The 26,295-nt window shown below is 32.1% G+C and overlaps 1 pseudogene across 1 annotated transcript; it reads right to left on the reverse strand.

Annotated features, from left to right (window-relative positions):
* Positions 1-7,955: 7,955 nt before the first annotated feature.
* Positions 7,956-21,401, reverse strand: LOC145120839 (type I inositol polyphosphate 5-phosphatase 2-like; annotated as a pseudogene). The gene is made up of 12 exons (XR_013714393.1): positions 21,328-21,401; positions 21,146-21,245; positions 20,743-20,817; positions 20,293-20,371; positions 20,079-20,183; positions 17,778-18,079; positions 17,314-17,548; positions 16,565-16,700; positions 15,627-15,811; positions 15,329-15,437; positions 14,899-15,047; positions 7,956-8,317 (listed from the first exon to the last, which is right to left on the reverse strand). The product of XR_013714393.1 is annotated as a type I inositol polyphosphate 5-phosphatase 2-like (transcript).
* Positions 21,402-26,295: the final 4,894 nt, after the last annotated feature.

Genomic DNA, 26,295 nt, shown 5'->3' on the forward strand with positions numbered 1-26,295 from the left:
TAGTTGAACGAAGAAATAGGTCACTTTGCGAAGCAGCCAGAACAATGTTAACATATGCGAATCTTCCTCAATACCTATGGGCTGACGAAGGAATATTTTTGGGATATTCGCACAACTCGGTGGCATACAGAGTGTTGAATAAGCGCACACGAAAAGTCGAAGAGACATTTAATCTTACTTTTGATGACTACTATGTCAAACAAGTTGAAAAACATTTCGAACAAAAGCCGATTTTTAATGAATCAACAAATGAATATGAAGTTGTGAGTTCATCTAATTTTGATTATGATTTAATGTTCGGTGTTCCTAACAGGGCTATGGATGCTGAAGTTCGTGCAAATGATAATCAACAATCTGAATCTTCGAAGCATATTGATGACTCCGAACCCACTCAAACTATTGATGATAGGAATTCAACATCGAATTCTCCAGGAGTTGGCGAAAGTATGCACCATAATCCAGTGAAGGGGGAGCACTTGGATTCGAATACTCTGATTGAGGGGGAGCATTATTTCGAGGGGGAGAATGGGAGAATGGATGAAGATGTTGAGGGGAGCATATTGTTGAGGGGGAGAATCAGAATTATAATTTTGTCGAAAATAGACATAATGATGATCAGATGATAAGTCTTGATCAAAATGATGAATTTCATGATCTAAATGATAATCTTTCTGTTGCAGGTTCTGAATATGAAGAGATGTACAAAGATGCACCTTTGGAATTTGATCCGACATATCCACCGTTAGATAAATGGACAAGGACTCATCCGAAAGATCAAGTCATTGGGAATCCTCAAGATGGAGTATTGACAAGAGCTCAAATTCGTGCACAGAATGAGGTATTAAATACTCATTGAGAAATTTGTATGTTCAATGTTTTCATATCTAAAATTGAACCAAAGGCAGTTAAGGTTGCAATGGAACACTCAGATTGGGTTGTTGCAATGCAATCTGAACTGGCTGAATTCGAAAGAAACAAGGTTTGGAGATTAATTCCTAAACCTGAAAATGTTTCGATTGTCGGGTTAAAATGGATTTTCAAAAACAAAACCGACAAAGATGGAAATATTGTACAAAATAAAGCACGATTAGTCGTAAAAGGATATTCGCAACAAGAAGGTATCGATTATGAAAAAACCTTTGCCCCTGTCGCAAGACTCGAGGCTGTTCGAATATTTTTAGCTTATGCAGCTCACAAGGATTTCGATGTCTATCAAATGGATGTGAAATGTGCTTTTCTTAATGGTGAACTCGAAGAAACTGTTTACGTTGAACAACCTCCAGGTTTCGTAAATGAAATGCATCCTGATCATGTGTATATTTTAGATAAAGCTGTATATGGGTTAAAACAAGCACCAAGAGCATGGTATGCAACTCTTACTAGTTTCTTAAAACAGTCGAAATTTAAACAAGGATCAGTTGACCCCACATTATTTCGAAAGAAAGTTGGGAATCATCTAATGCTTGTTCAAATTTATTTCGACGATATTATTTTTGGCTCTACTGACCCTGCTTTGTCTAGTGAATTCGAAAATTTGATGAAAAGCCAATTCGAAATGAGCATGATGGGTAAAATCAATAATTTTCTTGGCTTAAACATTTATCAAAGCAGAGAAGGCATTTTCATCAATCAGGAAAAATATACAAGGAATTTGCTCGAAAAATTTGGAATGACGAATAGCACAAAGTTCAGAGTACCAATGGCGGTTGGTACAAGGCTATCACCTTCGTTAGAAACGCATGCGGTTGATCTTACCTTATACATGAGCATGATAGGTTCATTACCTAATCTTACTGCAAGTAGACCTGATATCATGTTTTCTGTATGTAATTGTGCTAGGTATCAAGCAAATCCACGAGAACCACATTTAACTATTGTGAAGAATATCTTTCGTAATCTCAAGGGAACATTTTTGTTAGGATTGTGGTATCCTTTGAAATCAGGATTTTTTATTCAGGCATTTTCAGATGCAGATCTAGGAGGGTGTACTTTGGATCGAAAAAACACAAGTGGTAGATGTCAATTTCTGGATGGAAAGTTGGTTAGTTGGCAGTCGAAGAAGCAGATGTGTGTTTCGATTTCTACTGCTGAAGCTGAATATGTTGCAGCTGCTGCTTGTACTTCACAAATTATTTGGATCCAGAGTCAGTTGCGAGATTACGCCACTAATATGAAAAAGATTCCATTGTACTGTGATTCACAAAGTGCTATACGTATTTGTCATAATCCAGTACAACATTCGAAAACAAAACATATTGCTCTTCGTTATCATTTTATCAAAGATCATGTGGAAGATGGCAACATTTAAGTCCATTTTGTAAAAACAACTGATCAGCTTGCTGATATTTTTACAAAAGCTTTGGATGAGAAATCATTTGTTCGAATTTTGACAGGTTTGGGAATGATCGAAGCAAGTTCAGTTACAGGAATGATTTCGAATGTATAACAAAGAAGTGTTGTAAAAATGTGTCGATTCTGAGGCAATAATACTTCATTCAGAGGCTGATAGTATTAACCATTCAGGGGTTACTGTTCATAGTCAACGCTTCGACACGCTTCGAATTCGACACATTGTGCATGTTGGTTTTGTGGTACAACTTTTCATTAGTTTGTCAAATATTCGTTATATTGTCAAATTTTCGTTAGTTTACAAATTTTCGTATGTTTGTAAAAATGACTTTCATTAGTTAGTATATTTGCTTTATTTTCGAAAAATCAAAAACTACAAAAAGATTTTATTTTTTGTATTGTCGTTTTATTTTCGAAAATTCAAAAACTCCAAAAAGATTTTATTTTTGTTTTGTTATTTTATTTTCGAAAAATCAAAATTTTCAAAAATATTTTCTTTTGTTAATTGTCATCTTTTTCGAAAAACTTACAAAAACACAAAAATATTTTCTTTCTTTTCGAAAAACCAAAAATATCAAAAAGATTGTTGTTATTTTGTTGTGTTTTCTTTGTACAGATTTCACTTTCCAAGGGTCATGCTTGTGTTTCTATGGGAAGGTACAATTTCGACAACTATGTACTAGTTAGACTGTCCCTAGAAGCATGCTGCAGCATGTCGACCCAAGCCTCTATTGACTGAATGTGTGATTTCAAAAGCCTTAATGAAATTTTTCATACGAAAATTTCTTCCCAATCAGGCTTACATTCACATTAGTCTCCTGAGCTACCTTACTCTTTTCAAATGAGTTAAGAGTTGTCTGTTTGGTCCAATCATAACAGAGGTACACTTGATTTCGTGAACCAATCTTTTTCATCCCAAAATTCTTACACTCTCACACACAATGACATATGTCTGAGAGGTCATTGATCAAACCAATCATGACTTAGGCATATCAAACTTCTGTGTTAATGATCTAACATCATGAGACCGTGATGAAAGTGAAACCCAACCTTACGAACCCATATAAGGAATTGACGGGGAACCTTGTTCCAGTTTTAACGAAACATTTGTTTCTGTACCAATTTTCGAAACTCCAAATCATATTCAATTCGTTTGAGTGGTCTTGATCAAATATTTGAATCCCACGATATTTGTTACCCAACAAGATCCAGCACACAAATTTTATTTTCTTGAATGTGATTTCCGTGTGAGTTTCATTTGCTTTCTAAGTCACATGTAAAATAATTCAAAGCATACTTGTCCCTGACTACACTGATCAAACAGGTAATTTCTGTTACAATTACTCACCTTATGTTTAGGTTGATATGTAACGAAATTGTAAACCACCCACAAAGCCTTGCAAAAGAAGCCCTTCGATACTTCTCTATAAGTATTCGATTGAAATTCATGGGAACATACACATGCAGTTGATTATCTCTCTTGATAATTAACGAAGCAACCTTTGCCCGGGGTTTATCTGCTTTTGTGTCGAAAATTTGTTTTTCGACATCACAGTTCCAAATTTTTGTTAATTTGCTTCTTATCTTATCTTTGGAACACTGCACTCAAGAAATCCTTGAGGTTCTGAGTACTACCAACTCAGGCTGATGATTTTGAACGTCTAGCAAATGACTTCGTCTCTAAACCCAAAGACGAAAGAGCTTTACCTCCATCTGAAGGTTGGTGACGGTTACAATTCTATTGGGAGACACGAACAGACTGTGTGACACGACGTTTTGTATTCAGTCCGACTTTCAAGGCGATGTGACAGTTACTTTTTGACGCATGGCTACTTTATCGGCAGAGTGGTGCGAGTTTCAAGGTGCCACGTCAGATCTTATTTAATGCTTATCCCGCGTTAAATTCAAATTCCATGGTTAAATATAAAAGGGGAATCAAGGGTTCTTTCTCAGTTTACGCTCACAAAAGAAAAATTCCCCAAATTGTATCTGTTCTTCAAAGCTTCAAAACCCTAATCATGGCTGCTCATGCTGGTGTTGATTCTGCATCCCGAACAACTGAAGAAATCACTTCCCAACCGATTATGAAGATTCAAAGCACAAATTATCAAGTCGAGAGGGATGTTTCACTGTATCCCGAAGAATTAAAGATGTTGATTGTCGCGTTGAAAAGCTCTGTTCTTTCGACTACCATGTTCAACTCGTTTGTTGTTCCTCTTTCATGGCTTTCACAAGCAGGATCCAGTGCTACTTACAGCAAAGCAATAGATATTATTACCTTTCAACTGGTGAATGAGAAGAAGATACGCTTGACCAAGAAGATATTCTGTCAGATTCTTGATATCCCTAATTCTCCACCATATACTGATCTTTCTTTTGCTCAAGTCAACTATATGTTCAATGAGATGGGTCGTCAACCCCCACTCACCAAGATCAGTGATTTCAAGAAATCAGGACCTCCGACTGTTTGGAATTTTCTCTTTGGAATCTTTTTACGCTGCTTGACTGGTCGCAGTGTTGGTTTAGATAAAGGTCGAATGGAAGTTTATGCTATGGTTGCTGGATTGTATTATGATATTTCAGTGGATTACTCAACTCAGATGTGGAAGGAATTTCAGAAAGTGTTGAGAACACAAACGTGGTTCAAGGAATTTCGTGTGCAAGGTATTGGAGTTTGATTCTTCGTTATTTCTATGACAAAGAAGGGATTCAGTTGCCTGCTGATGAAGAGACTGCTGAATTCATGAAATATCACTTTCCAAAGGAGGTTTCTGATGATGCTGAGGTATTTACACACATTGCCAGGATCCCTGATGCAATGTTGAAGCGTGTTGATCCAACAAACTTGGTGTTGGTTGAGTATTTGAAGACTATCAATCCTGCTGTTGAAACATGAAAGTTATTGTCCAAAGAGGATGCTGGTCCTTCTAAGAAATCGAACCGTTTGAAGAAGGATGCAAAGGCTACTCCTGAGAAGCTTGTGCAAGAATCCAAGCCCAAAAAGTCTCCAAAGAAACAGTCTACGACAGAGGAGCATGTTTCGTATGATGAGACAAAGTCTATTGAGCCAACGAAGCCTACTGAGCCTGTTGATGATGATCAAGTTAAGGAAACAGTTCCTTCGAAGTCTGGTGTTTTTAGAAAACTAAAGCAACAAGTTCGTGGTTCACGAAAGTCTACAGATGGATCTTCTAGGTTTTCTCCCACAATGGTTCGTAAACCACATATTACTCACCAAGGGGTCCTTATTCGGGAAGTTCCAGCTCCAGTTTCTCCTTCATCAATGAAACGAAGAGCTGAAGATGTGGCAAAACATATTTCTAAGAAGAAGCTAAAGAAACGAAAGTTGGTTATTCAAGAAGATTCTTCCGAAGATGAGAAAGTTCCTGAAACACCTGAAGCCACTCTTTCTAAATCGACTCTTGAGAAGACTGAGGTCATACCACCCGAAGTTTCGTTAACTGAGTCAGTAATTGAGGAGGTTCGAACTTCAGACATCACTACAAACGTATCTGATACGGATGTAAATGTCAATATGGGCGAAGGAGATTTGAATCAAGAAGCTCCAAAATCAACTCAAGGTAATCCTGATTCTTCAGTTATGGATACTTTTGTTACCTTACCACCGTTTATCATTCCTGTTTCAACCACAACCACAACAACTTCACCCACTTACGAAAACATTCTCAATCAACCTTTTACTACTTTGTTTTCATCCCAATCAACTGATCCACCCAAACCTAATGAAGACACTAATACTGACGAAGGGGGTTTTGGGGGAACTTTTGAAGATTTGGAGTTTGATGATGAGGAAGAGAATTTTCCTGATCATATGTTGATGTCCATGAAGCAATTCAAGATTCGGAACAAGAAGTTGAATTCAGTTATTCAGTCTCAAGCTGACATGGGGGGAAGTCAATCTGTATCCAGTTTCGAAATTGATGTAATGATGAAAGCATTCGAAGCCAGGGTGATTAGCAAAGTTTCTGGAATGATTCGAGACTCGGGGTCTAGAATCTTAGAGAAGATAGACCATCATGATCAGAACAATGAGTTACGAGTGAACTCTAAGCCCGCGAATTTTCTGCGTGAAGTAAAAGAACTCAAAAGTGAGGCCAAAGAAAGACATACCTTATTCGTTCTTGATGTGAAGAAAGTTTGTGAAGATGTCAATCTCAAGCTTCAAGAACTTCGTGAAGATATGGTGAAAGAGATTGCTAGTGCTCAGCAAGACTATGCATCTCTCAGTCAGAAGGTGGATATTATTTGTGATGCTGTCACAAAGTATGTTACGATGTACGAAAGTTTGAGTCCTCAACTTACTCAACTTTCTACAAGTGATAGTCAAAATTTTGTGGAGGTCATTAATCTGCTAAAGGAGCTGAAAGAATTATCTGTCAAACCTGTTTCCTCTTCGATCATTACACCAGAATTCTTGTCTCAGAAGTTTTCTCAATTCGAAGCTGTTTTGCATAAACAGTTGGCTCCATTGTCCAGGATCTCAAATCTTCTACCAACAGTTGCCCCACCTGTTACCACAGGGGTGCAAGGGGGAGAAAAGAAGGTTGGTGATGCGAAGGTTGGTGGGATTTCGCATGAAGATGTTAAGACTGTTGGCAAAGTTTATTCAACAAAGATTCCAACAACAAAACCAATTCTTTCATCTGCTGGGCCAGTTACTTCAACGGTTGTTACCACGATACCAATTATAAGGCCAATTTTGAAAGGAATTGTGATTGGTTCTTCTGCTGGAGGTGGTAGTAGTTCGAAGCCAAAAGAAGTTGTTGATAGCTCTTCGATCAAAGACAAAGGGAAAACAATTGTGATCGAAAAGTCGAAAGAGGAGAAGAAAGCTGAAGCAGAAGCTGAGTTGGAAAAATTAAGAGTGGTTCAAAGCATAATGAGACTTCGTGCAAGTGATCCTCCTGGAATGGATAAGGGAGATCATGCTAAGCATTACAATTATGAAACAATTGAAGCAAAAGTGGCATTCAATCATATGTATGCTTTTGAGAAGAAGCCTAAGTAGAGCTATATAGTTACGAATACAGATATGAGTTAGCCTGACTTTCCAATCAATGAAATGATGTTCATCATGGCTCAGTACAAAATTGCTGAGAAATTTGATAATGATGATGATTACACATATATGAAACTCAGGTTTCATGCTGTTCTTGGGAAAGCTCCAGAGGAAATATGGTCACTTGTGAAGATAAAGAAGGTGATCAGCATTAAGAAGGATGTTATGTTCAAAAACTTGATGCAAAATTTTCGTTTCTTTGTTGCAAGAGCGAATGGTCAAGTCTGTGATTTTTCTGTGGCTGATTTTCCGTTGATGAACTTGTATGATCTTATACAAGTTGCATTTCTTTTAAAAGATAAAGATGCTTCGTATCTTCGAGAGACTAATCCAGAAGTTTTTCGACTTGGGCTTACTCACATCAAAATATTCATAGACAAGTACTATGAATGTTTGGCATCAAAGCATATTTCTCATAATGAGTGAACTTACACGTGATTGGAAACTCACATACTACAACTTCTAAGATTCAAAACTTTTACGGTTTCAACAAAATATACCAATATAGTTTTTTTATTTAATGTTAAGATTCTTATATAAAAGGGGTAAACTTATGAGTTACTATATTATTACAAATCCATGTCGTAATTAAGTGTAAAACCACTTTCACTTGAAGAATTTATAAAACCAACATCAATAATAATCTCATCAACGAACAAGAATATGGAACTTAAACCTCTTTGTGATAATTTTAACTCCTCCATGCATGATTATATCTGGATGAACGGAATGGTCAAATCAAGAGCTCGACGAATCTTTGTAGGGTCAAAGACCTTAACCACAATTGAAAAAACTGATCTAACGGGCCGATGATCGGACATTTGTGAATCCACACTTTCGTAACGAAGTTGTTCAATGCCTTTTCCCTTCCATAAAATACGATCGCACCTGCATTTCATGACTTAGATTCATTATGTTTTCAATCGATAATAATATAAATACATTTGAGTTTATCCAGACCTTTAGCTTGTAAATTTTTTTCACAAAATGTGAATATGAATATCAAGTAATCACAGCCAGCAAGGTTTTGTTGTAAACAAAGAGGGTAAATTATATAATAAAAAATTAGATTATTTTAAAATTTTATTATATATATATATATATATATATATATATATATATATATATATATATATATATATATATATATATATAAAAGGAGGGAATGAATCATGATCACTCATTTCAAATCTGTCGCTTAAGCGCTCTAGCGTACCGGGACGACTGAACATATCATACTCATATATGAATATGTATATTCATACTCATATATCAATAAGTATGTGTCCGTTCACAAGTGATTAATCATATATAAATAGGGTGGTTGGTGGCGGTTAGTGACAGAGGTGGTGACAGTGACACTGATGGTAGCGATGATGACCGTTACAATAGCGAGGATGGTGGCAACACTAGCGGACATGGTGCTGGTAGATGTGGCAGAGGTGGTTGTGGTGGTGGTAGTGGCGGTGGTGGTGGCGGTTACAGTGACGGTGGGTAGCCGAGATGTTGGTGACCATGAAAGTGTCGATGACAGTGGCGAAGGTGATGATGGAGGTGGTGGTGACGGTTGTGGTAGTTGGTGGTGGAGGTGGTGGTGGTAGGGGTAGCGGTAGCGGTGGTAGTGGTGGTAGTGGTACAGACATTGGAGGAGGTGGTGGTGACAGCGGTGACGGAGGTGGTGATGGGTGGTGATGGAGGTAACGGTGGCAGTGGCGGAGGTAGTAGTAGTGGTAGAGGTGGTGGAAATGGCAGTGGAAAGGTGGTGGAGGGGAGGGTAGGTGGTGTGTGTGTGTGTGTGTGTGTGTGTGTGTGTGTATATATATATATATATATATATATATATATATATATATATATATATATATATATATATATTAGGCGAATATCCTCGCGTTGCGCATAATACAACAATATATTTGAAATCTCTACAAATATATGTTTTTTAAATATATCAATGATGTTGTTAGCTCTTATATAATAAATCTTATAATAAGTTGGTATAAACATTGTTTGTTTTGAATTATATGATAACGTAGACGTCTTTTAAAATTTATAATTTCAAATGTCTCAGTGGTTTCTATCTGCATGTTATTTATGAATAAAATTAAATATAATATATGGTTTATTGATATTTATAGTTGTTATGATTAATTAATTTTAAAAAGTTTATTTGCTTAAAATTTTAATTTCTATCATTGAAATTATTTAAAACATCAAACACTATTTTTGTTTTTAAAGATAACAATATAGCGATACATTTAACTATTGTTGTTATAAGTTAATGTAAAATATCGTATTTAGAGACTCGTAATTATTTTAATTTGGTTTCAGAAATTTAATTTTTTTAAAAATTTATCTGATGAACATGGTTAGTTTCTTTGATTGTAATTATTGAAAATAACAAGCATTGTTTTTTGTTTTAAAGATAACATTATAAGTTTTTATATAATATCAATTTTAACTATTCTTATTGTAAGTTATTTTTAAACTACTTATTTGAAAATTTTTAATGATTATAAAAAATAGTTTTTATGGTTTTTTTGTTAATTTAGGATTACAATTTTGGTTTAACAATATAATTTATAACTTTTAACAATGTATAAAATAATCTCTCGATTTTCTTCAAGTTTAACTGAAATTTTGATTTAAGTTAACCGTTTAACATATATTGAAGTTAATATATTAACTATTTTACATAAAATCGTAGATTATACAAAAGTTGTGTCTTTAAAATGATAATTGCTAACATACGACAACGTATTTAAAATTATAAGTTAACTATAATATGTTAAAAAGATAAAGTAATAATTTTATAAATAGAAGTAAATATGATATTTTAATATTGTAGTTCAGTTAAATGATGATTAGAATTTAGTTTTTATATTAATTCAACATTATTAACCAATTATAATAATTATTAAAAAGAAATTGAAAGTCATGGAGGTTACAAATGCATGGTGCAAGTAAAATGTCTCTTTTATAAGTATAGTAGGCGAATGTTCGCGCGTTGCGCAGAAACACCTATATAGTTGAAATCTTTACAAATATATGTATTCTTAAATATAACAATAACGTTGTTGTTAAATTTGATATAATAATTTGTATATTAAGTTGATATGATATATTGATTATTTTGAATAACGTTGTTTTAGGTGCTGTTTGTTTTTTCGAAGTGAAAATTCGTGAGGTCTGTGGACCACATCTGCAATCCTCTGTAGCAGAAGAGGTGGAACAAACGGCTGCAACCCATAATAAGAAACATGTTTGTTTTTTAACATCTGCAGACTGCTGCAGTAAACTAAAATTTAAATAAACTAATTTTATAAACTGAAAATAGTTTTCAACACCGAAATTTAAATAATTCTAGTCTTAAAACATTGAAAGAATACTAAAAAGAACATTTGAAAAACAAAAATATAAAACTTTTAAAAAAAACTTACAAAAATATAAAAGAGGCTAACAGCTTTATTCTAGAAAAAAACTAACTTTAAAAAACATAAAAAAGAAAATAATAAAATAATTAAGAAAGAATTGCAAACAATGTCTTCAAAGTTCGTAAAAAATTACACACATTAAAAAAGATGAAATTGAAACTGAAAATATTATTAACAGAAACGGTAAAAAAATTAAAGTTTTTTTTTTAAAATCAAGTTCAAAAAATTTTGTGAAAACTATAATAAGAAATTGTATCAAATCCGTAAATAAAAGTTTAAAAAAATCTAAGTTTTTTAAAAAAATAAAAGTTAAAAAAAATAAGTTATACCAAAATTCTAAAAAAAACACTTAAAAAAAATGAAAGATGAAGAGGTTTGAAGAGGCAAGTCAAGTGCTGCGCCACGCAGCACACGCGCAGAGGTTTTGTAGTCTGAAGTCTTCCAAAAAACAAACTGCTGGGAGAGGGAAAATGTTGCGTGTATGCTGCACCGCGCAGTAGAAAGTGGTTTGAAGAAGCTTTTTTTAAAAAAACAAACAGTACCTTAATGATCTCTACTCGCGGGTTACTCATGAATGAAAATAAAAAATAATATATGATTTAATGTTATTTATAGTTGTTATTATTGTTAATTATATTTTTAAATTTTATTAGCTTAACGTTTAATTTCTATCATTATAATTATTTAAAACATCAAATATTGTTTTTTGTTTTTAAAATTAACAATATAATCATTTATACAATGTTATTTTTAACTATTGTTATTGTAAGCTACTTGTTTGGAAACATTTAATGATTATAAAAATATCCTCGAAAATACTTTAGTTAAATTGAAATTTCAATTTAGTTTATGCATTTAGCACTACAATTTATCACTTTTAACTATTCACAAAATATTCTTTAGCTTTTTTAAAGTGGAATTAAAATTTATATTTAAGTTGATCATGTAATGTTATATTTAAATTAACAATTTAAGTATTTTATCCAAACTGTTCAAAAATTGTAGCTTTAAACTGATAATCATTTACATACATCAACATATTAAATATATTAAGTTAAGATTAATATGTTAAAAGTTAAAGATATAACTTTACGAGTAAAAGTAAATATATTACTTTAATATTGAAATTTAGTTTATTTATGATTACACTTTGTATTTGATATTTATTCAACCTTATTAACCAAATTATAATTATTAATAGAAAGAAACTAAAATTTATCAACTTTAACTATTTACAAAATATTCTTTGGGTTGTTTAAGTTGAACTAAAATTTATATTTAAGTTGACCCTATGATATTATATTTAAATTAATAATTAAAGTATTATTAGAGAGAAATTGAAAAGTCATGGGAGTTTCAAATAAATGTGGTGAAAAGAAAATGCTTCCTTTATAAGTATACTAGGCGAATACCCGCGCGTTGCGCAGAATACAATAATATATTTGAAATCTTTACAAATATATGTTTTTTAAATATATGCCAATGATGTTTTTGTTAGTTCTTATAATAATTTGGTATAAACATTGTTTAAATTATATGATAATGTAGACATTTTTTAAAATTCTATAATCTCAATTGTCTCAATGGCCTCTACCTGTGGGTTAGTGATGAATAAAATTATATATAAAATATGGTTTAATGATATTTATAGTTGCTGTTATGATTAATTCTTATATTCTAGTGTTCGTATTAATATTTCAATGTAAAATATGTTAAAAATATTGTTCTAGAATATTAGAATAATACGTATATTATACTTTTATGAACACTAGAATATTTCATCAGAAAAAAATAGTCTCACACTTACATAACAATAGACTTTCTCACATGAACATATATATATATATATATATATATATATATATATATATATATATATATATAGAGAGAGAGAGAGAGAGAGGTATATTCATTGAGATTATAAAAAAAATAGAGATTTTGAGATTCAATCTGAACCATATATTTCCTATTTGCCACTCTAGCCCTCTGATATACCGGCACGGTGGGGGGTTTATAATAATAAATGAATATGGAGCGCCGCATGTTCCCTTTTCCTACACCGCCTTCCCCACCACCGCAATCGCCACCTCCACCACCACCACCACCCCGCGACTAACCGACCATACTACTACCACTTCCATCAACTATACAATAGCCACCTCTTCCACCACCACCTCCCCCCACCACCAACCACTATAATGATATATGATTAAGCCCTTTTGAATAAATATATATGTATTATCATTTATGATTAGACATATATGTATAAATATGTATAATCATATATGATTATACCTCTTCGCTATATAGTCATCTATAATTGGGCATACCCCGTTGTTGCCAGTACGTTGGAATGTTAGAGCGGAAAATGAGAAATATGTTGTTGAGGTTGAAATATCAAGATCTCTATTTTTTTAGAATCTCAAGTCAACCATTCTATATATATATATATATATATATATATATATATATATATATATATATATATATATATATATATATATATATATATATATATATATATATATATATATATATATATAGAGAGAGAGAGAGAGAGAGAGCAAAGTTCTTTTGAGAACCAAAAGATTTGTGAGAACTTGTGAACTCATAATCAACTCATCATTTTTCAGCACCAATCTTCTCCAAATGATGCGTCTAAGCCATATCAAGACTTATAAAAAGATTTGACGATTTTTTTTTTTTTGGTTTTTTGTATAACTGTTGATGAGCATAATCAGTAGTCATATAGACTGCTAATGAGCACACTCAGCAGTCATATGGACTGCTGATTTCTCATCAACAGTCCATATGGTTGTGGATTGTGCACATCCGATGTCCATATGACTGCTAATTGTGCTTATGAGCAGTCCATATGATTACTGATATTGCATACATGCAAATTTCAAAAAATAAATAAAATAAATTGTCAATTTTTTTAGCGTAGATGTGGCTTAGACACACCATTTGGAGAAGATTGGTGTTTTTGGTTTTGAAAAATGATGAGTTGATTATGAGTTTCGAAGTTCACATGCTTTTTTTAGTTCTCACAAGAATCAGCCCTATATATATATTCAAAAGAAATATACCAAAGGTACGTATAGTGGCGAAGTCAGGGTCAAAGTAAAGATATCCCAAAATGATGGGTTTAGTTTTTCGGTTTTCCATATTCGGGTTCGGGTTTAAACCTAAACCCATTCAAAAGTTTAACTTGCTGGGAATTGAGAAGTTTGTGTTGCTTATATAACAAATGTATAGGAGCTATATTTCATGTTATGGAAGATGTGGGAAAATTTTAAAATTATAAGAAACAAGTTGAAGGGATATAGGATAGAAACTAATAAACAAAATAAAATACACCCGTGTCAAGACCGAGATTCAAAATCGGGACATCAAAGTTAAAAGTTCAGCACTTTACCACTTGGATAACTCGATACTTGTGTTTAATATTCACAACATCATAATAGGTATAAAATATGGATAATTTTATATAAAATCCTTTTATATAGCCGCGAAAATAAAAGAAAAAAAATGTAAGAAAGAAGATTCAAACTTGCAACCTCTGGAAAAATGCCTTATCGCCATAACCACATGAACCAACTACAACTTTTGCTATTTTTGTCGCTAAACATATTTATATTATGTATATATACACTACATAAAATGAATTTTTCCTAAAAGAATTAAAGTATTGGAAAAAATTTATGGGGCATCTCGGGCTACCCCGGGCTTTACATTGGATTCGCCCCTGGGTATGTGGGTCTTTTATTAGAAGGAAAAATAAAATTTAATTCTTTCATCCATATCCTAGACATTCAAAAATCCACGGAAGTGTTCGCCATAATTAAAATTCAACTTTTTCTTAGGGGATTTGAAAGAGGATTGAACACATGTAATTTCAGTTTGTAGCTTTGAAAAAGCGTTAAAGATTGTCTAATTTTTTTTTATTTTTTAAAACTTTATCATAATATGAGACTTATTTAGCCTTAAAAAAGTTGTTTGGTTGACCTCAAAACTTTCAAAACATTCACATACCATGCTGGTGTTCTTCTTTTCTCCTCTTCTTTTGGAGTTTCACCTATATAGAGATCCGAATTGATTTTATACTTGTAAGTGGGTGGGAAGTTGATAACACCTTCCTTCCATCCCTCGAAGACACACCCGCTTCTAAGCTCTTTGCATAACTGTCATTAATATTAAACTGTAACTATTTTGGATAACGAAGAGAATAAGGGCTTTTATGTCTTTTGCACGGGTTTTATGTGTTTTGCACAGATTAGAGACCGAGAGAGAGTCTTTGTTACATCTTTTTGGATGTGATAGAAAATTGAAAATTTTGTCCCGTGAAATTGCATTGCACATCAAAGGCAGTATAAGGTCGCCATGTTTTTTTTTATCGCCTAACAAATAGAGTCCTAAGCATGACATATGCTAAACGTTATAAACATGACTCTAATTACTTTACCTGATCGTTATATAGCAGTTTCTCCCACTGCTTCAGGGCAACAATTTTTCTGACGTCTGCGTCTGCCATATTGATACGATAATTCAAATCGCCAAACCAGAATATCTGGCTGTTTAATTGAGAAAGAACGACTTAGTATCAGAAGTATGAAAATGGAGGCTTTCCTGGCTAGGTCCGAACTTTTTTACAAATCTAAACAATTTTCTTATATCCACATCATTTTCTAACATATTAATTAAACCATCGTTTATCTAGACAACACTTGAAAGAAAAAAGAAAGAAAAAAACATGGCCTTACTCATGAGATGGAATTGTTTTAGGTTGATCATGGTCTAATACCGATAAGAAATGAGTTCGTCTCAAGATTTCATTAACATCAGAGTTGCGCCTCCCATCATCCTTGTCCTTGTGTCCGGATGTCAAATGAGAACAAACGAAACATATGCGTGTTTGATAAAGAGACATGCTAACAGAAATAGATCCCTGAACCAAAAACTTTCAATTACGTTCTTCTCAATAAGAAGGCCTAGAAGCAAGAAAGAACAATGTAAATTCATTTATTTGTGTGTTATAGTATATTGCATTCTTACTTTTGCTTCGTGGCATTACAACCTTACAACGGTACAACATGATACTTTCATTTTCTTCTTATTAAGGCACTGGGTGAGTTATCCATTAGAAAAAGGTATTATACTTTGGAAAATGTACCCTTACAACAATGTACTTTTCCTTATTTTCTTATAAAGACATTATAGTATGAAAGTTCCACCAATTGTAGCAGTCTAGTTCTAGTTAGTTTATTTTCATGACATTATACTTTGAAATCTAACCACTTATAGCAACATAAATTGGTTTCAATTTAAATGACATTGTTATAATTGTGTAGATTTTCCAGCTTACAATATACTAGGAGGATATGAATGTATTTTGAAGTTTTTTCAAATTATGGCATTATAACTTGAAAATTCTAAAAGAATATGAATGTACTTTCAAAATTATTTTTTAATTAGGACATTATACATAAAAAAATTTACCCAATTATAGGAGTGATAATTGTTTTTGAATTTGTCTGCAGTTCTATAACTTGATATATTTTTTCATAGTAGAATGTTCTAATAGGAGGAAAGCAAAGTATGATGCTATAATAAATAAGTTAATCAAAGTATATTGTTAATTATTGTGCACATACAAAGACTTCTCATCATGGGTTGATTCAATAAGTTGCAAAAACGTTACCTTATTTCCCATGTAGCCCATTAGCCCGATGCCAATGGGCGTTACTTTTACGTTGCTGATATGCCTTCTCAACCTTTTACGAACCCAAATCGAAAGGTATATACCCACCATCTGCTTACTTACGATTCGCACATACCTAATACATAACAAGTACTTTTGGTTTAGTTTGGTCTAGTGCTAGTAAGTTTAATTTGTCATATTACAAACCGACATGTATCAAAGGGAGTTTAAATTAATTAAGCTAATCATGTTTTATATATTCTTAAAAAGGAAATTGTTTATTTTTTTGATATAACAGACAACATATTAGAAAATACGGAAAAGCACTTACAACTTCACCGTTTTATCAAATTAGTCACATCACTATTTTCTATATTAAAACATTATACTCTTTGAACCGGTTCTAAAATGACCATTCTTGGTGCTTATCCGATTTTGAGAAATGGTAAACACATCCATGCATGTACTTCCATCATTATTGATTTCGCCACAAAACTATTAATTTATTTAAATTTTACTATTATGATAATAGATCAGTTAAAGTGATACAATATAATTGTTTATTAGCTAAGTCGATACGATTGTCATTATATATATTTTTACAATTATATCAAAATAGGGTAATGAGAAAGATGTTTTTCATAAAATATGTGTAACGATTTAAAAACTACCAAAAATAGTTAGACAACTAAATTCGATAATCTAGTGGAAATACAAGGTATTTTTTCCTACAAGGTTGAGAAACATACCTATCAATTTTTCGGCCACTAGTTATCGGTGGATTTCCTTGTTCAACTTTTATTCCGTCCATGAGAGAATCATCTTCTTCTTCCATCAGTTGTCCGGATAAATCATAGAGAGAATCAACAAGATCGGCCCTCTCTTGTTTCTCCGTCCAAAGCAAACCCATGTCGCACGAGCTATGACGCACTATTCTCAAACCCCCAGGATCAACCACATGGTCTCGCGGACCGAAATTGTTAGCTGTCAAGTACGAACAAGAATATTGTGGTTAGTTGTGCTAGTAAAAGTTAGTGTAAGATATATTCTTTTCTCTCTTTAACTAGTATAAAGATACAAATACTTTGTAGTTCAATTGAGGAATACAATTCAAATGATTTCAATGAATACTCAAACTGTCACATACATTCATGGGTTAAGCAATCTTTACCAACTTGATATGGGCTACTTAGTACTCTACGTAAGTTGTTACCTGAAAAACAAATATCTTGTTTTCTATCCAATGTGTATTCGGGCCAATCGAGGCCGTATAATCCCGTTAACCAAGTAATCTCTTTCCTTTCGGGATCGGTGATTTCTGTCGTTGACGGGAAATCCACATTGCTTTTGAGCTCGGCAACAGGAGAGGTCGGGGCACTATAGCTTTTAGGTATGTATTCAGGTTCTTGTGATTTGTTAAGAGATTTTCGAATGATTGCCTCCCATTTTATAATCGGTGCTCGAGTCTCGGCTCCAAGCACATTCCCCGCATTCAAAGGAACAACTTCTTGAAAACTGTTAACCAAAATTTCTGTTAGAGATTCTGGTTTTATTAAAAAGTTATTTAAAAAAGAAATTCGAACTCATAAACAACAATTTTAATTCGGATGCAACAAGTGAATTAGATAACTTTTCTAAACCAAAATTCGATGTATTCTAAATATTGTCATTATCAATAATGACACAACAAATTTCACAACAATATAACACATAACACATGTGAAATTTGTCTACAGTGGCATTGTACTTTTGCTTCAACCGTTTTATAATATTGGAAAAGGAAAAACTGCAATAAAGTCCTTATATATTGACCTAATAATCGATTTAGTCATTATATTTTTTTTATTCAATTAAGTTCCAAAAACCGGTAACCGTATTCAATTAAACCCTTTTACCCGGTCAACATTTCATCCAACTTTTAAAAATTATAATTTTGGTCCAAACTTCAAAATTTATTACAATTTTGGTCCAAATTTTACACTTTTGGCCCAGATTTTGAATTTTATTACAAATTTGGTCCAAAATTTACCCTTTTTGCCCAAATTTTAGAATTTTGATATGAATTCATCATAACTTTATTTTTATTTTTTATTTTTTTATTTTTTTATAACTTTTTTTTCTCAAAATTTTGTTTCGAGTATGTTTTTCTTTATAAAATCATATTTATACAAAAAACATATTTTCACATAAAAAATCTTTATATTTTCTATATAAAAACTTTTTTTTTAAAAAACTTTTTTGTATGCGAAATACCTATTTATAAAAATAGGTATTTATTAATTACATAAATATATACAAATCCGTTTTTATAAAAAAAAATGTATACAGTCACATATTTTATAAAAACAAATGTATAAAAACACCTATTTTATTATAAATACATTTGCATGTAAACACATATTTATAAAAAAATATATATACAACCAGCTATTTCATAGTAACATATTCATTTCTTTTGTAAAACATATATATATATATATATATATATATATATATATATATATATATATATATTTATAATAAAGGCATTTGTATTCATTCAAGTTTATATATAAAAATTATTCAAACACGTTTTTATAAAAGAAATGTATACAAATACGATTTTATAAAAAAATATAGACACACCGATTATATATATATATATATATATATATATATATATATATATATATATATATATATATATATATATATATATAGTATGAAAACAGGTGTTTGTTTATATTTTTTATATAACTATGTGTTTGTATACAAATGTATTTATAATATAATATGTGTTTTTATATATATTTTTTTGTTAAAATACGTGTTTGTATACATTTTTTGACAAAAACGGATTTGTATATATTTATGTACTTTATAAATACTTATTTTTATAAATAGATATTTCGTATGCAAAAAAGTTTTCTGTAGAAAATATAAGATTTTTTTTTGTGAAAATATGATTTTTTTTGTATAAATATGATTTTATAAAGAAAAAACATATTCGAAACAAAATTTTGAGAAAAAAAAGTTGTAAAAAACTATGGTTAGGATGAGTTCATAACAAAGTTCTAAAATTTAGGCCAAAATGGTAAATTTGGGACCAAATCTGTAATAAAATTAAAAATCTAGGCCAAAAGTGTAGCTTTAGGACCAAATTTGTAATAAATTTTGAAATTTGGGCCAAAAATGTAAATTTTGAAGTTGGATGACCTGTTGGCCAGGTAAAAAGGTTAAATTGAATACAATTACCGGTTTGTGAGACTTAATTTAATAAAAAGAAAAGATATAAGAACTAAATCGATTATAAAACCAATATGTAAAGATTTTATTGCAATTTTTCCTATTGAAAAAACCAAAACTTAGTTATATTTTAATTCGTTGTTTTAATCAAAAGCTCCGTGTGAACAAAAGATATTAAATTTCAGAAGGATGAAAAAAAAATCTACAAAACTTGACAGTAATTTTACACAGCTACCACTAAAAACATAAGTTGCGTCAAAGCAAAATTACAACAATAACATTAGTTTACCCGAGAATATATACGTCAGCCGGTTGGTGCATACTAAGCCAATCGTCGACATCAAGGCCATCAGGGGGAAGCCTTCCCGCAACATTCCAAGTCCCGATCATTAACCTACAAGACATGCATGTATGGGTGTTACAATATAATATATATACGAATATAAATTTTCAAGAATTGTGATTTTAATGGAGAAGCAAGTCTATTATATTTATAGCCAAACCTCAGATCTTTCGTTTTAATACCGTGAAGATCCTCAGATTTCCCCCTTTTGTGTTTTACCAATGGTTTTACAGGCGTCACTAAAAATGTACAACCATTAAACCTGCTTAGAAAAGCTCTTTATATAGCAACGATTAAGTACAAATATTATTTGAAAATTAAATTAGGGATGAACTACAGTTTGGTCACATTAGGACCAGATTAATTAGCGACGGATTTGCAATGGATTCCAGGCGTGTCAGATTAGCGAGAGATTGGTTGCGGATTATGGACTGATATATTAATGACAGATGAGCAGATGGACGAATGCCAGCATTCTAATATACTGAAATGGCATTGTTTTGTCATTATTTGAATATTTTATGATCTATAACATCTACTGTTTTACATTTGCTTTTGATTTTCATTTAGTGATTAAAACAAATTATTTTACAAAAAATGAGATAATTACCATTTGAGGCTTCGCTCAAGCATGTAGACATGTTCCTTTGTATTATAGGAGAATTCTCCTCTTTATGAGAGGAACCTGCAAAACGTTCAAACAATGATAACTAAAAAATAAGACTTCAACTCTCCTAGCTTTGTCACATGATGCGACCTGAAAGATTAAGTTGTACTGTGTTTTTGTATGTATTAGAAACAATGGCACAAAGAATGATTTCAATGACATCTAAAATGCAACTTTTTTCCCATCTACTAAGATAGGACAAGGGCTAGACTCACTCACTTTTTTGTGAAAATGACATAAATGACCTTCTCTCATGATTGCCCTAGAAATATTCTCAGGTCTCAATATTAAAATCTACTCAATATTAGACTAGAAAAATTAAAGCTTTTTCATGATCAAAACATACCATCATCTTCACTTTCAGTATCCATTTCGTCTTCACTAAAATCATTATTCTTTGGATGAATATTTAACCATTTTTTCATCACAATTGACGGCCAAAATGCCTACAAAAACGCGCATCCTTCAAACAAAAAAACCAAAAAAAAAAATCATCAAGAAAAGCAATAAAGTTTACTCAAAATATACCACAGATCGTTTCCCTCTTCGAACTTGCATGCTTCCAAAGAATTATCAAAAGCCCGGAAGAAAAAGATGTGAACTTTAAGAAACAGTTGAATGTGAAGTTTATTTAAATGAAGAGTAAATTACATGAATGGTCCCTATGGTTTGGGGTAATTTGCGCACTTGGTCCCTAACTTATTTTTTTTAACTCGGAAGGTCCCTACTGTTTGTTTTTATTACATGCTTGGTCCATACTATTTGTTTTTGTTACACACTTAGTCACTGTCTTACCTAAAAAGACTATTATTTAAATAGAAAAAAATGGTGGGGTCTGTAAGGTAAGGTGGGGGGTGAATTGAGGTGTGTTTATTTAAATAAATTAAAAAAATCAATGGCAAACTAATCTTTTTAGGTAAGACAAGGACCAAACGTGTAACAAAAACAAACAATAGGGACCTTCCGAGTTAAAAAAACAAGTTAGGGACCAAACATGCAAATTACCCTAAACCATAGGGACAATTCGTGTAATTTACTCTTAAATGAATTCACCGTTCCAGAAGCCACGTTTATATAAATAATTTTTCAACACGGAAACTCACAAAACTCAACTTGCAAGAAAAATCAATATTTTGGACCTCACTACAAAAAACTTACATGAAACATCACAATCCTTTCAAATAACGACATAAAAAAAGCCAAATAGCTCCAAGACATCACTTTCAAACACAACTTCAATCGAAGAGATAATGTAGTTTATGTAAGATCACCAACCAAAACATTACTCAAATTATGATTTATTTAGTGAGACAGAAAAATTTATAACATGTTAAGAATGTATTCAATCAAACTCACTTGACAAAATCAAAATAATATAATGATTACACAGAAAGGGTTATCGGCAACAACGTCGATAGTTGTATTTGTTGACAGGCTTTTCTTTGTTAGATATTTAGGCTAAAAGGTATCCTCAAACGTGAGAAGGGAAGAAAAAAAGCCACGTCATTAAAAGAAAAAAAAGAGGTGGGTTTTTTGGTAAGGATGTAGATTTTTTGGTATAATCTGGTGTGTATGCGTCCAATATAAAAGTGTACATCTATTTCCTTGGACGTTGATCATTATGATTTCCGACGCTCACGATTGGTTCATTGGTTCCTTGTTAATTATTGTTTTCTATTGAACCTCACACACACTCTCTCTCTCTCTCTCTCTCTCTCTCTCTCTATATATATATATATATATATATATATATATATATATATATAAAGAGAGAGATGTAAGTTCAATTGAAAAAATAAAAGTTTGAGAATGGAAAATCATTCTCAGCCAATTATTTATATTTGCCGCAAAACGTTTCGGCGAACCGGGCCGAAGAAGGATGAGTAATATTCATATATGAATATAAATATAAATATATTAATATATGAATACATCACCTACCCTCCGCCACCAACCACCACCACACCCACCACCAACCACCACCGTCATCTTCGTCACCACCACCACCTCCATAACCAACCACCTCCAACAACCGGCAGCTCCGCCACCACCCACCGCCACCATATTCATATATGAATAATCACTTTTATTATAATTATTCGTATATGAATATATATATATATATATATATATATATATATATATATTAGGTATGAAACTCATGTATTACATGAGTTTATTTAAAAACAAAAAACTAAATATCAAATTCTAAACATTGAGAAGTTTGAATTTATAAGAAAAATGTGAAAAATATTAAATTATAAAAATTAAAGTGTTTTTTTTCTCTAAGTTTAAACAAATAATTTAGATAAATAAATAAAGGAAATTAATGAATCCTTAATTTAGTAATTTTAAAATTAAAAAGGAAAGTTTATTAAGGAAATTAATATGCATTTATTATTGCATTTAAATACTATGTAAAATTAATAAAATAGAAAAACCATAAAATGACATGTGGAATAAAAATTAATTCAAAATAACTACAAAATGACATTTGGTAAATTGAATGAGAGTGTGACAAATAACAAAAAAAAACCTTCATTTACTATATATATATATATATATATATATATATATATATATATATATATATATATATATATATATTGCATTTTATCTTGAATATCATGCATTTGAAACCCCTTTTTTAACTTTCTCAAACCACATTCATTTGAAATCCCATTTTTTAACTAATGCAACTCAAAAGTTTTCTTAATTATGATTTAACACTCAAAAGTTTATAACTTATATTATGTTTAATTAGCATTTAGTGAGAAGTTTACTATAAAAATGTCAATCTTTTGGAAAGACATGCATACAAATCATATACAAATTTCAGAAAGAAAACAAACTTAAAGGTTTTTGTGTTGGGTTAAGGTCTTATGACCACTTTTGGAGATATGTTATTATATTACAGCTTTTAATTTGTAAGTTTGTTATACTAGTTCGTTTTTATATTTTCTTCGTTTTTTGATTATTGTAATACATAATATATTGATCATATGTAGTATAGGTTGTGACAATCCGAAATTTCTCTCGTTATTTTTAACCCATCTCCCGTAATAAAATTTAATCTTATTAACTTTTCCGTCAACTTCTTGGGTTAAGTAAATCAACTAGGGATATAATTAAAATTCTATACGATTCGGAATAAACCGGGAATCATGCGAAAAACTTGAAACTTCCTCGAAAATCACCGAGTTCACGGTTAGAACGAGTTTACGGTCGTAAACTCGTGTTGACCGTAAACCCGTTTACGGTCGGTGCCGGGTGGACCCCTTTGACCGAGAACTCTACCCTATATATATAGTATACGACCTTCATTTCACCCTTTACACACTTCAAAGGCTTTCTCTCTCTACTCTCTCTCTACCTTCATCAAGTTTACTCAAGGAAAACCCTCAAGAAAGTAAGTGATTCCTTCCTTTGGGTGTTAATCCTTACTATATTCATGATTCACTCTTGATTCATTCAAGGATTTCATATTTTTATCTAGATCTTCAAGAATCCTCAAGAACACCTTAGTGTTTTGGACCGAAAACACCTCTCTTTGCCTTTAAATCGTAAGTATCATTCTCTTATACTTATATCTAGTTAGGATTCTCGAGTTTTGCCTTGAAATCGTCATTTTTCCATGAACAAAAGTGTTTACGGTCTAGTGTATCTCCTTAGACCGTACACCCTTCAATGAGCGTAAACTCATGGGACGTAAACCCAAAGACCGTAAACTCATGGACCGTAAACCCTATGACCGTAAGGTCATTAGACCGTGAACCTTATGACCGTAAGGTCATTAGACCGTGAACCCATGGAACCGTAAACCCATGGACCGTAAACCCCTGACCGCACACTCCTGATTACGTCCGCAAACTCCCCTTTTCAATCACATGTGATTCTAACACTTAGTTTTAAGTGTTTCCTAGTCCCTAAGGTGGTTCTTTCCATAACAAATAGTGTTATGCCCGCACCTAATACATATATGTACTTCTACATGCTAAATAGGAATCCGTTTGTGCCCGAGGCTTTATTTGACACTCAACAATTCCTAGCAACTTACACTCGAATCCCACGTCAAACGGTGAGTTCATACCCCTACGCTTTTTCCGAGTTTTTCATGTTTTCAGGGGGGAATACAAGCAAAAGTACAAGGAAACTTGTGCTCAAATTATATTATTTTGCTTAAGATAATTACATGTTTAGAATGCTTTTAACATAGAAAATAGTTTTACCAAACGATTAAGAAATCAACTCGTAGAAACAGTTTTCAAAACTAAAGTAATGAACTCGTGAAACGTATAGTAAAATGTATATCATGCAAATTATAAACAGAATTTTTAGTATTATTACTTGTAAATTGTTAGTCTAAAGTTGGGAACACGTCCTTTGTAACACTCCCCACCGAATTCGAGAGTGTAGGACTAGCACTTGTAACCAGAATCTCTTGTAGGGAGAGCGTGACTGTTGTGTATAGATCTATACGGGACTGACTATCCCGCACCTCGATGCTAGCTACAGTGGGACCGCCAGGTCTACGGGCGACAAAGCCATAAAAGGATATTGGCCCCGCTACGTGCCATATCAAGTTTAAGTACGGTTATGACACCCACAACCCAGATAACAGAAATTTACTTTTGTAATAATGAATCAAATGAACCAACCTCAAAGTAATATCCGATTCGATTATTAGAGGGTATTAATAACACCCTTAGGATTTAGTTCACCACTTATTTATTAGTTTTATTTATGTAATAAGGCTAATACACCTCATAGGGAGCTAACAGGGTTTTTCAAGAAAACTACGTCTAACGATATAAGTATGATAGACACTTGTACACTTCAGACTAGAAACAGATAACCAACCATCAACCATAAGAAAAATATAGGATTTTCCTGGAATAACTCAAGCTTTCATAAACGTACTGTTTAACAAATAACTAATGGATAATCAAACATCTTTCATAAGAAAATATAGGATTTTTTTGGGAAACACTTTTCAAAGACATCAAAGAATCATTTTTACCTAACATTCTTTACATCAGAAAATATAAGGTTTTAAGGAGAAACATAACGTATTTTTCAAAACAATATAGAATAGTTTTCTAAAACATAAACGCTTATGAACTCACCAGCTTTATGCTGATACTCTTTCAAACTGTTTGTATTCTCAGGAATTTGTAGACAGGTACTTCCAGGATTTTGGAGAAGTCTGCGCGATAGAATCTCGTCTTTTCATTTTACTTTGATGTGTATAAAACTATGTACTAAGACTATGTAAACCTTTTTCATGTATGTATTCAATGTTTGGTTGTGTTTACTATGCTTACTATGATACAACTGTTGTGATACTACGCATGACGTCACCCGCCCCCGGACGTTTCCGCCGTTATTTCTGACGGTTCGAGGGTGTGACAGATTGGTATCAGAGCTATTGTTTATAGTGAACTAAGTATACCGAACCTTACATGGTATACAACTATAAACACTAAGGGGCGTAAG

The sequence above is a fragment of the Lactuca virosa genome, chromosome 6 (assembly GCF_052849685.1).
Source record: "Lactuca virosa cultivar CGN04683 chromosome 6, Lactuca_virosa_CGN04683_v6, whole genome shotgun sequence".
Classification (NCBI taxonomy): domain Eukaryota; kingdom Viridiplantae; phylum Streptophyta; class Magnoliopsida; order Asterales; family Asteraceae; genus Lactuca; species Lactuca virosa.